The sequence below is a fragment of the Pelmatolapia mariae genome, linkage group LG3_W (assembly GCF_036321145.2).
Source record: "Pelmatolapia mariae isolate MD_Pm_ZW linkage group LG3_W, Pm_UMD_F_2, whole genome shotgun sequence".
Lineage (NCBI taxonomy): Eukaryota > Metazoa > Chordata > Actinopteri > Cichliformes > Cichlidae > Pelmatolapia > Pelmatolapia mariae.
Window position 1 is genome coordinate 48063902 of NC_086229.1, and position 13137 is coordinate 48077038.

The 13137-nt window shown below is 40.8% G+C and overlaps 1 protein-coding gene across 1 annotated transcript in view; it reads right to left on the bottom strand.

The window, feature by feature from the left end:
- Positions 1-12423, bottom strand: part of trpc5a (transient receptor potential cation channel, subfamily C, member 5a) — a 224745-nt gene extending 212322 nt beyond the window's left edge. Inside the window, exon 1 of the mRNA XM_063469532.1 lies at positions 11834-12423. The gene's annotated coding sequence lies outside the window, so the exon portion shown is untranslated. The remainder of the gene's footprint in view (positions 1-11833) is intronic.
- Positions 12424-13137: the final 714 nt, after the last annotated feature.

Consider the following 13137-nt stretch of genomic DNA (forward strand, 5'->3'; position numbering starts at 1 on the left):
TCAGCTTTAATCCGTCTGATCTCTCAAACCTGATAACAAAGTTCAGTTTAAAATCAAGATACTTAGACGAGCATTAAGCCATTCAGTTGACAAATCGTCCAATAAAATTTTCTGTCAGAAAGCCTGTAATGATTGTGTGACTGTGTTTGATGGCCTGTGTGTGTGTGTGTGTGTGTGTGTGTGTGTGTGTGTGTGTGTCCATCCGTCCTTTGGTTCATTAGCTCAAGGTCCCGAGGGATTGTTTTGAGGCTGCTGTTTTGAAGGACTGGCGATGATGTCCCACTCACTGACAATATGACTCTACTACCAGCTGTATGTGTGACGTGTGTGTTCTCAGCTAATAAAGCATATATGACACTGATTAGTGTGAAGCTACAGTTGTGTAAATGTAAGTGTGTGTTTCCATGCGTTTGTGTACAGAGTGATAAGTGATCACTCTGCTGATTAACAGCACCACCACTTCCTGCCCCATCAAAACAACTGCATTAAATATGTGTGTGTGTCTGTGTGTGTGTGTAATGTGACTGGATCAGCCACTTCTGGTGCTATCACACTGAATGGATAGCTGTGATCAGTGGTTATCGCTGATAACAGGTTATATAAGAGATATAACCTGTAGGTGCAATGACATCCACCATCATTATCATCCATTGTAATCTGTGATAAACAGAAAGCTACCCACATTATGTAATAAGTGTGTAGCAGTTGCATAAAATACATGTAAAAATCTCTGTTTAAAACATGAGCTTTTTCACTGGTTGATAACAAGGTGAGAGCTTTTTTTTTTTTTTTTTTTTTTTTTAAAATGAGTTCTGGTGCCTAAGCCTAACCAGCCTCACAAACTCACCTCCACTTGTTTAACATGCAAAAATATATTTATTTGCAACACCAAAAAGTTGATTCTGTTTATCTGGACGTAGTGTTTTGTGGGAGAAACGTTTCGTCACTCATCCAAGTAAGATTCGCCATCTTACAATGCTGTGATTGCAGCCGTTCCCCAACTCTGTGAATGGTACTCATGGCCATTGATCAGTGGTCTTTGATCAGTGGGTTTTGGTCAGAGGTTGTTGATCAATGGTCATGAGAATTTGCATAATTAAGATTTAGGAACTGACCTCCCAGCCCATTGTTCCTTCAGTGGGCTGGTTTCAGTCATTATGCAAATGTACTGTTTATAAGATTTGGGGAAACCTGCAGTCAGCTGAGACTGAAGAAGTCACTTGGATGAGTGACGAAACGTTTCTCCCACAAAACGCTACGTCCAGATGAACAGAATCAACTTTTTGGAGATTTACTTTCCTGGATGATTGAGAATGCATCAAGACGTTTATTTGCAACACTTAGCATTACGCCTGCACCAGGCAAGTGTTTAATCACAAAAAAGCCATTTTATTTAAGAAGTGGCTGAAAAACTTAAAACATCCAGCGTGTAACAATAACTGTAGTTATCATTTTTTCCATACGAATTAAGATCTGAAAGAATGGTTAGATTAAGGTAGAGACGTACATTACCTGTGTTACATTAAGGCCCAATGGTCTGCAACATCATCACAGTCCCTTTTATATATGCTTGCTCTTAAGGCAAAAAAACAAAACAAAACAAAACAGAAGGTTCAATGACTTATTTACACTAAGGTTGGACGATAAAATCTTTCCAACTGACAATCGTTAGTCCAATAGCCGACCATAGGGGATATATTCGAGCATGTAATCATGCACAGACTGATTTGCATGTTTACAATTTCTAAGTTTTGTTAGGAGGGAATATTTGACCTTTACTTGTTTGTTTCAGTATTAATGAAGCTACTTTTTGGATTATTTATTGACTTATTTGAGATGCAACAAATCGCACAAAAGACTTAACTTTACTTCAAAGATTTTTTTTTAATGTTTGCTGGAAGAGACACTTAGATTTTTGACTTACAAAATTAAACAAAAAGTATTTGTTGTTTGGTTGAGTGTGTGAGACAGATAAATGCTGGAACAGCCTGTAAACACGGTTATCCGGTCTTTAAGCCTGACGTAATTAGCCGTGCCTGGGCCCAAACTCTGCTGCAGATCCCTAAGTCACACGATCACTGCGGCATCACTGAGAGTTAAAAACTGTCCAAATCCTTTCATCTTTAATAAAATGATCAGTGTTGCTGGTCTAAAAGGTGTAACAATTAAGTTTAACATCCAGGCATCCATGAAAACCGAATTTATGAAATTTAATGGAGTTAGAAGTTAGAAGGAAGTCAGCTCGCTAGTTTCCATCTAAATTTGATATACCATGTTCTGACTGAGGGATTTATGAAACAAATTAAGACGTACAGCTCTGCTATCATTTCCGACATAAATGAAGACAGGAAAGTAAACAGCAGTGATGTTTGTAGGGTTACTGAAGTTGGGCTAGCTGGTATATAATGATGTGCTATGTGATCGCTAGCGACACAGCTATGTTAGCATAATATAAACAGTGAAGCTGGAGGATGAACGCTAACTGTTTTCCCACTCGATAAAAATTAATGTGAGGGTTCCCGATGGTTAGGGACAAATGCAATCGAATGGCAGGATGCTGTAAACAGACCAAACTTCAGTCAGGAGAACAACTGAGATAATCCATCCACAATATGAGGTTAGTCATTCATATACTGCTGCATGGGCTGGGCTGTAGTTACATCGTAATGTTTTAAAAACTGAGCTTTAAAATGATCAGCAGTAATAAAAACGGAGAGGCCGACAGTGTCCACTGACTGTTTTTAGGGGCTTGTTGAGATTAAATAGAACAAGATACAAAGCATTAAAACATGTAAAAAAAAAAAAAAAACACAAAAAGTCTTATTGAACGCGGAGCAGTTTGGGATTACTCGTTAGTGAAAAAAGTAACACCGTTAGTAACGCGGTTATTCCCATCACTGGCTTCAACCAACATTAGCAGCAAACTTACTCATGGACAAATAAATAAATCCACTCTTGTAGAAATGATCAGCAAAAGGCTCAGCCTACCGTTGATAGTCGATAAATTCGTCCAATTGCCCAACCTTAATTTAACTTGACAGATCTTCTGACAAGTGTAAATTAAAAAACTACAGATCTGTATACATTGTCCTTGATGCACATGGTACATGAAGTGGTTCTTATATAGCTTTTCTACTCTGAGCACTCAAAGCGCTTTATACAACTAATTCATTCACCCATTCACACAAGCACTTTTTTCTAAGCTGTTAGTGCCTATCTAACATTCACATACATTCACACTCATGCATCAGAGAGCAACATGGGGTTAGTATCGTGCCCAAGGATATTTGGCATGCAGATCGAACCACCAACCTTCCGGTTAGTAGCTGACCTGCTCTACCACCTGAGCTACAGCCACCACATCAAAGCTGTAATGTACCACAGATTGTGTTGACCGAATTTCTGCACACTCCTGCAAATTAAAGGGCTACTGTGGCTTTATAAGACAGCATAAAACAAAAGAATCACCGTAAAACAGGAAGTGCAGTAGTTAATTAGTACTTAATTATCTTTGTCTTAAAATCGCTGGGAGCCAAAATCGCAACTGAAAATATATTTTTATGTATTGCACGGCCCCGATGCAGATCATAAATATCGAATAATCCAATTAAAAGAAAGCACTGCCTCTAAAGACAATCCATTCAGCAATTACATTTTCCACCCCAATGTGCTACAACTCTGAAGGCAATTTAATAATACATGATGATGATGAAATTTCTAGGAGGCTGTGCTGCTGTATGTGTGAGTATGCACTGCAACATGTGCAGGTCCTGTCATGTATCAATGCATGTTCAGTCGAGTGTATAGGCATCTCAAGTGTGCTCACATGCATCACAGTGTGTGTGTGTCTGTGTGCGCGCGCGTGTGCGTGTGTGTGTGTGTGTGTGTGTGTGTGTTTGATGAGGTATCATGGCAATCATTTGCCTTCCAAGTGTCTCCTGAAAGGTCATTGTGACTGTTATTATAGAGAAGAGAAGAAGAGTGGACATGAGGAGGAAGACGTATTGGTTTACTGGCGCTAAAATTGTGACATTTTGACCCACTGTTTTGTAATTACAGTCACATGACTCTGTTTTTGCAGCGAGAAAGGCCTCAAAAGAGTGTGCATTAGGAGGCAGGAGTCACAGTGCTGTAGGAGACCAGGAAACAAGATCACATCAACATCAATCACATGAAGTACCTTGATTTCTTTTTCCCCCTGGACTTCTCACACTTCATTTCATTTTCAGTTGCTGTGAAGTCCATACTCCACAACCATGTTCACCCAGCCATTACTGTAAAAACAACAATCTACACTGTGGACCAATGTACCGTTACACACTTTGCTGGGAGAATAAAGTGGAGGGGATAGAGGAAGACAAGAATGTGGAGGATGGTGAAAGGGGTGAGGTAAGAAGAGAGGGAAAAAAGGAAGGGGACTAAACAAAGACTGAGCTATCATTTTAAAGAAGAAGTAGCAGCAAGGTGAGGGGAGAGAAACCAAATGAAGACCCAAAATAGAAAACCAAGCAGAGAGCGAGAGAAGCAAGGAAAGAAAAAGAGGTTGCGTGAGATAGACAAGACACTTGACGTCACAGCTTTGCCTTTGAGTGAAGTGATGAGAGGAGAACGGGGAGCGGGGGGGAGAAGAAAGGAAGATGAAGGGGGAGAAAAATAAGACAGGAGGACGACGAGTGGAGGGAAAGAGAATGACAAAAAGAAGGCAAATGAGCTAAGTGAAGGAGGCGGAGTTAGAGAAGGAAGGAGAAGTGATGGAGGAAGATCAAAGAGGGAGCAGCATGGAAAAGGGATCATCAGTGAGTGATGAGAAGGAAAAGGGGGGAGTGAAGAGAGTCCAGGCAGGATAAAGTGCACTGCCTGTGTTTCACTCTGCTGCACAAAACAATCACAAGCCAAGCACCTCTCTCTCTCTCGAAAATAAAAGAGTGGAGGAGGAACAAAAAGAGTGATGGAAAGAAAGAGAGAGAGGACTGTGGTAGTTTAAAAAACAAAAAAAACAAAAACGAAAAGTCCTCACCCACACAGGTCAGAGCTGAGCAAAAAAACCCAAAACACTTCCTGTCAGCTGAAACCCAGCTTCATATCACACATGTGAAAACTCAAAGAGCTCCAAACACCATCGCAACACCAGCAACAGCTGCACATTTACTTATTGCTTGTTTAATGACATCACAAGCCTACAAAATGAAAACGAAATGAAAGAAAATAAAAATATTCCTGCTCAAGCTTGAGGCCAACAGTCTCTACAAACTCACAGTAAAAGGCAAACCTGCAGTAATGTCAGCAGGCAGAAAGGAGCAAATCCTCATTCACAGAGGATGATTCTTTTCTTAATAAATGCTCAAACCTCTTTCTGCAGTAGCAAATTCTGTAAACCTGATTTTATCCACTATTTAATACTTTTTAAATATTTTTTTCTGTTAGTCGTCCTACATTATCCCTTTAAAAGTCAGGGGCAGTGATATACTAGTGAGAAGCTTAGGGTAACATCACATTGAAACCTGTATGAGATCAAATTCCCCTTTTCCCTGCACAGACTGCTATTTATAAAAAAAAAAAAAAGTTTTTAATTCTTTTAGCCACTTTTTCCTCCTTTAAAAAGGAGCCCCACAGAGTAGGACTTAGCAAAAATGATTCTGCACTGTGCATGATACTCCTACTCCCAGCTCATCATTTTTCAAAATGCACAGTGACTGTCGAGATGATGCATACTTTAGTCCAAACCAGGATCGACCTTTTCTTCTTTCAGCTGCTCCCTTTAGAAGTTGTAGTCGATCATTTTCATGATCACCTCCATCTCACCTAGGGCTGTTCGATATAAATCGGATGACGATATAAAAACGTCTATTGTTTCATTTTACGCTATCGTTTGTTTCGTGGTGTCGCAAAATAAACTGTTTACGGCAATATTTTTTCATCGTTTTGACGGTCACTGTGGTGGCTATATTAATTTCTTAAAGTTCTCTCTGTCTCTTATATTTAATATAACCACACTACGGACAGACAAGCGCCTGTTTTTATGTGTTGTCGTTAGCAACAATGACGGTAACAGCATCGCGTGTCCGCTTGTTTATGTTCCACACAAACCTTTCACAATAAAGCTCAAGATCCTGTTGAGACTTTTGAAAATAAACTGAATCACGTGAAAGAGCAGATTATTTGCGGATGAGAAGCAAAAAAGAGCCGCCAGGTGTTAAAAAATAAACCTTAGACTAAAACGTTAGAACAGGCTTTTCCCCGCAGCACGCCGTGTAATAAATATAAAGAAAACGGCGGCCGTTACAACTTATGTCTAAAAATGTATAGTTTCATGCATCGGTTAAAACACTCGACTCCAGGTACACGACGCGCAGCTGGAAACACTTCCCGCAAGACGAGCTGCCCGAGATTCACAGAATTTACAGAAAATGTTACATTTTTGTGATTTATATCATTATCGGACGATAGAATTCTTATATCGGGATATGAGATTTTGGTCATATCGCACAGCCCTAATCTCACCCTACCCTACCATCCTCCTCTGTCACACCAGCCTTATGCATGTCCTCTTTCACCACATCCATTAATCTTCTCTGTGGTCTTACGGTTTTCTACTTACTTGGCAGCTCCATCTTCAACATTCTCCATCCAGTATATCCACTATCCCTCAGTTTCACATTTCCAAACCATCTCAGCCTTGCCTCTCTAACCTCATCTCCAAACTGCTAAACCACACCTGTCCCTGTGATGCACTCATTTCCAATCTTCTCCTTTCTGGTCAAGCCAATGAAAATCTGAACATCTTCAGCTCAGCCTCCTGTCTTTTTGTCAGAGCCACCGTCTCCAAACAATAAGTCACAGCAGGTTATACCACCTTCATCTTCTAAACCTCGTTCTTCATCCTTCTGGCACAAACTACCCCAACACTCATCTCCTCCCACTCCAACCTGTCTGCACTCTCTTTGTCACCTCTCTTGGGCACTGCCTGCTTTGAATGGTCGATCCCAGGTATTTGAACTCATGCACACATGTACTTCCATCCCTCTTCTCTCCGGAGCTTACCTCCACCTCTCCAGGATCTCTTCCACTTGCTCCCTAGTTTCACTACAGGTGTCTGAATCTAACAAGCACCTGAAAATTAAACACATCTGGAATTGGAAAAAAAAAAAGAACAGGAGGAAGAAAGAAGCCAAAACACAAAGGTCTAATTAGGACGTAAAGCACAGTCTTCTGTCTCCTGAGGTTAATGTGGTTACTGCTGGTTAACATGGTCTCATTGATGCATGTTTCAGGCACAACAAAAGTAACAGAGTAAAAAAAAAAAAAACATTTTAAGGACAAAAACCTTTCTTGGGAATTTCCCTGTAAAACACATGATATGTGAGCAGCGAGAGTAGGAAAGGAGAAAATAGGTGTAAAGTGCTGACAACAGCTTACACAAGGTGAGAAGCAAATACAACACACTGAATTCGCACATGATGTTATCCAGTGACTTGTTACCCCCCTTCCTGTCTTCCTCACGAGTTGCAGACACACGCAAGCCAAATCTGTGTGACTTTTGTCAATTACAGCTCAGCTGCAGCATAAACATGTTTAAAGCAGTCACGCTAGTCCCGACTAAGCCCATGTATTGTGGGCCTACAGACAAGGCAAATCAAACAGTTAAGACCAAATGTGACCCATAAAAGAGCTAATAAAGGAATGCTCATTGCTATCTGGGTACAGCCATAAATACAACCTAATTCACTGTAAAACCTTTCTTCTCCACAAAATAAGGCAATGTGGGGGTGAATCTGTATGCGTTCACAAATCTAAATATAGCCAAGCCTCTTCAAACTAAAAAACCAACCAAAAAAACAAAACAAAAAAAAAACAAAACACGCAATTCAGTCAATAACGGTGGACAACGCATCATGTAAACAAACCTGGTGGATGATCATAAACCTTCAGCTGCTCCTTTTTCACATGTTCAGACTTTAGATTAACAGAAGCTGCAGCCACCTGATGATAATGTTCAACAATGCAAACACCAACTCCACTGGTTCTCTTATGCATGTTAAAGCCCTCTCTCAAAGCACTTTTAATCCCATGCTTTGAGTTCTCCACTTTTATTCATCATTTTTATCTTGTTTTTTCATCTCTCGCCTCTTTATCCCAGCACCCTCGTTGACGCTTGTGCTTAAGAAATGCTAGATGCTGGTTAAAAGTCACACGTCAACTTTCCATCGTTTATAGTGCAATTTAGGAGAAAGAAAGCACACAAATCTGACTCCAGTATAAGTCTTTAGAGCTCTAGCTGCACATCTTAAATGCATCCTTCTCTGCAGCTGCTGAGGTAACATTTGGACGAAGCACAAAAAAAGATGTGGGGGGGGGGGGGGGGGGGGGGGGGCTCACTGAAGTGTGAAGTGTTGCATAATCAACACCATCGGAACAAACAGCGGAAAAACATGAAAAATACTGACATTTTGTGTCTTGGGAGACGTTCTGTGTCAGAATATATAAAGGTGGATGAGACTGACTTCCCATCTGCTTCGATCAGAGCCAAACTGGATGTTGTGATATTAGTCAATGTTTTAGCTGAATCTTCCTTAGACATTTAATGTGTTATGTTGATTTCATTTGATAGATTTTTTTTCCCCCTAAATACATACTCATTGTTAATTATTAGATTTGCCAGGGTGATAGATCACCCAGTATTAGCTATTTGCTATATTATCTGATATATTCGCATTTAAAATGATGAATGAAAATGTAAAAGGTAATAAAGAGACAGGGAACTTTGCAACGTCTCTGTTGGAAACACCACAAACACAATCAGTGTCTGATCCGAGCAGAGCCAAAGAGAGCTTAAAGGGGTAATCCATCACTTGTTCTCACATTGAAACTACATAACTATCGGCCGATATAGCAGAAGATCTGATTGTTTGAATCAAGCTAAACAGTAGTTTGTTTAGTTTGACATTTAACTTGCATGAAAAAGAAAATACAGTGACTGGATACATCCACCAAGCACCTCGATCCTGAAGGATACCTACAGTCCGTTCTCATTCCCAAGGCACAATATACTGACAATTTGTCAAGTCCCGCAGCGTTCCTGAGGAATGCGAAAGGTGTCCTTCCGCATTTTTATGCTACGCGCAGTGTTATGGATGAAATCCAGTAGAATGACGCTCCCAAGGTAATACTCATTCCAGCCATGTATTCCAGCCCTAACCCTAACCTTATCCCAAACCTTAACCAGCACTTTAATCATTTTAGATAGTGTTTTCCAAAGCGATTTAAGTAAAATGAACATACATATGTAGATTCATTCCAAACGGTTCTCATATTTTCTCATTTTTTTTCCGATCTCGTAATCTAGGGACGTCTTGGGTGCCTGGAAGCGTAATATATCGGCGATTTGTCACCTAGCATAAAATACTATGCTTTGGGAGTAAGAACGTGTTGATACCTCCACACAGATCTGTTCCTGACATTTTGATGTGAATACCAACAAGACGTCTACCAATATTCCTTATTTCAGTTTCATATGTTTGTGAAAGATATTACCCCAAATGGTAAAGAATTTTCAAAAATATAAAATCTGAATCTAGATCAGCTCCAGGGGTTAATCACTTCCACAGCCAACCGCAACTCTGACAAGACTCTAAAGACACTACTGAAAGACTGAAGTCTGGCATCATCGCTTCCTAGAGATGCAAATGAAAGTTTTTAGTCACCATAGACTGTAAGATGTTGCAAAGACTGGCGATCTTGCAGAGGCACAATTTCAGAAACTATAACTAGATTAATACTAAGACTTTTCCCATCACACTCAAGATAAAAATTTACCACAAAAAACGTTGATCAATGGATCACATACAGAAGCAGGTTTTTGTGTTTCTACTGAAAAAAAAAAACAATCCAAAAGTGTTGATTTAACTCGAGCATCAAGGCAAGGAAGAAGACTCAAGACAGTATGAGCATTCATGAGCACGCAGCATCTTCATCAAAACTAGCATGTTTGTAAATGTGACATTAAAAATGTAACTGTGACACTGAAACTGCTGGAAAACTACTTCAGAGTAAGGCTGACATAACTTATGATCTATTATACAGTCAAACAAACAAAAAACAAAAAACTGAACGCATAAATTGAACGAACCACAAAGCTCTTTGTCAGAGGTAATTAACAGAGACACAAAACCGACAAACAAATGACTAAAACAACGCATTAATCATCAAAACTAATTTGTGTCAAATGACTAATCACGTTAATTGTTAAAAAAAAAAAAAAAAAAAAAAGGTCTCCTCGAATCTGCTCCGGCAACAAATATTCAGCTGCTGCTGTTGTAATTACTCGTGATAATTAGGAGGACCTAAATTATTTTGCTGTCCTTTTGTCCCGACTCACACAAACATGTCGGCTTTCACTCACAGAGGCGTGGAGCTCGGGCTGAAATGAACGTTTCACAATTGCTGACAAGCTGATGTTTCGCAATTAATTAAAATCTCAAGCTACAACTGGGCGCAATAATTGTTCCTTTGCTGCTGGATGTTCGTGTTGTGGAGCCACTGTTGTCTGTCTGTGTGTGTGTAAACTTAATGTTTTGTCTGACATTTCAAACGAAGGAGGAAAAGGGAAACACTTAAATAAAAGTGTGTGTTGGGGGGGGGGGGCGCTTAATATGCAGGAAAAGCCGCTGGGTCCGCGGTGGCGCGCTAACGTGTGTGCGCACTCATAAAAACAACACACGCGCACGTTCTGCAGCTCCATCCGTCTCTTCTCACTTTTTTAATTTGTTTTTTTATTTCTTCTGTTATGTGCTCTCATATACACGCGCGCACGTGTCTGCATGAACACAGAAAAGCACAGTCTAGCCACACGTGCACGCCCGCCCCCCTAAAAAAAAAAAAAAAAAAACAACCCCCCCCCCACCACCCCAAAACACTGCACAACATCCATCTCGCACAGGCAAAACGCACGAACGCGCAAGAACCGAGCCTTCAGAGACCCACACAAACTCTGCAGCCCTCCTCTCTCCTTCTCTCTCTCACACACACACGCGCGCGCGCGCACTCCCTCTACACCCCCTCTCTTTCCAGCATTAGTCAATAGAGTCAGGATACATAAACCACCCACCAGTCACCCAAAGCATCTCCCAGCCAAACCCTACCTCTCTCTCTCTCTGCAACAACACACATACAACCCGCAACAGTCTGAGCAAGAACAGGACAAGAACAGCAAGAAAATTGAAAGCGCAGACTCTCAAATTCTTAAATTAAATCAGACCAAGTGCCCAGAATTCATAAACACGCCACAGCACGAATTCAGGTAAGCAGCACATCCAGGTTGGCTTATCAGCACGTATGAAAGCAGCTCCAGCTCAAGTGTGAAGGTGTAATACAGTCAGAACATGTGGGAGGGACGGACGAGAACTGTGGCACAAATTCAGTCTTTCTTTGGGTTTAAAGCACATCTGAGACACTTCAGTCTTTTTTTAATTTGTTGTTGTTGTTGTTTTTAAGACCAGGCGTGTGGAGGCAGATCTTCGTTGATGACAAGACGAATATAAAAGCAGTAAAAGTACCAGCTTTATTGGCCCTTCATCGCTGCTCTTGCTTATGTTAAAACTGACGCTCCAACACCATGGCCGACGTTTAATTTTGGGGAAACATGATAACAGGTACAGCCGAGCGCTGGTGCCGTTTCCAGGCAGCCTTTCAGTTATCTTGTTTATTTTTTTAAAACCGGCCACAGCTTCAGTCAATTAATCAATTACGGACGCTTACAGGTGTTAATTCGCGCCGTTTGCCGGTTTAAGCCGGATTTAGAAGAAGAAGAAAACAGTCAATGTTTGGTGGCGCTTACCTTTTTGTCCGGAGACCTTGTTTCTCCGTTGGTGTGGGGAAAAATAATAATAAAAAACGGCCGCTGCGCTCCTCCAAAATGAACGTTAACTCCCTTCTCCCCGGAGGTCTCGCGCACTTCACGTGCGGAGCTTTCTCACTCTCTGTGCTCTCTGCGCTTGTCTGTCCGTCTTTCTGTCTCTTCTTTTCTCGCGGGATTTCCTCCTCCACCTTCCACCCGTCTTCTTGTGGTTCTCCTCCTCCTCTGCTTCTTCTTCTTCCACCACCTTCTTCTTCTTCAGCTCGTCCTCCTCGCGCCACCCGGACGAAGACGGAGCGGCTCGCGACGCCTGTGCTCGTGCAGCTGATGCTGCGCCTCCATCCTGACGCCGGCGGCTGCTTCAGCAGGAGATAGCAGAGATATTCTCTCTCTCTGTGTGTGTGTCTGAAATCTAAATCCTGTAGCTACAGGTGATGATTTTCTTTTTAATCCGAGATAGAGTCTTAGTGCAGCCCACGCGGTTGCTTGCAGGGTGTCCTGTTTCCACAGAGAGGCGTCGGTAACCGCAGCGTAGCTGTTTTGACACGGACGAGATACCACTTCATGTCCTCTCGCTCTCTCTCACTGCTGACCCCCATCAAATGAAATGGTATATATCCACTCCATTTCCACTCCACTGCATTTGGAATAGAAACGCTCCTCTCTGTTTCTTTTTGATTTATATGGTTGTCTTTTTCTTTTTTGTGACAGGCGTGTTTAATAAAGACTTTGCACGTTGATGTTTTCTACTCAGCTCAACAAATATTTGATAAGGCATCCAACACTTTAATCGTTATATTATAGAGTTGTTAAAACAGTTGTGCTTCAGCATTTCATTACACAGTTAAGGATCTTTATGCTTCTTTCAGTGCAAGGGAATACTGAATTTTCTTTAACCTGCATTTATTTGTCACGTTTCTCTGACGAATAAATGCAAACTAAAGAATGGATAGATAGATCAATAGATGGTTGCAATAATTTTTGAAGCATGCAAATTTCATAAAAGCACAACACAAGGGAAAAGCATGACATTTAAGTAAATCTGTCAAAACCAAAAAGAACATTTCAGAAAATAGCACACATAAAGCACGTTTCATACAAATAACTATTCAGAAAAGCAATGAAAGCAAAAACACCCGCTTGTATCTGTTTTTTCATAACTTTTTCACTACATCAAAATAATCCAACTGTTTTGTTTGTTGTCTTATTTTTAATAAAACCTTCTGTTTAAATTGATTCTTAAATCACTTTTCACCGTTAGAACAGCCTGTAGACTGAGTATGTGA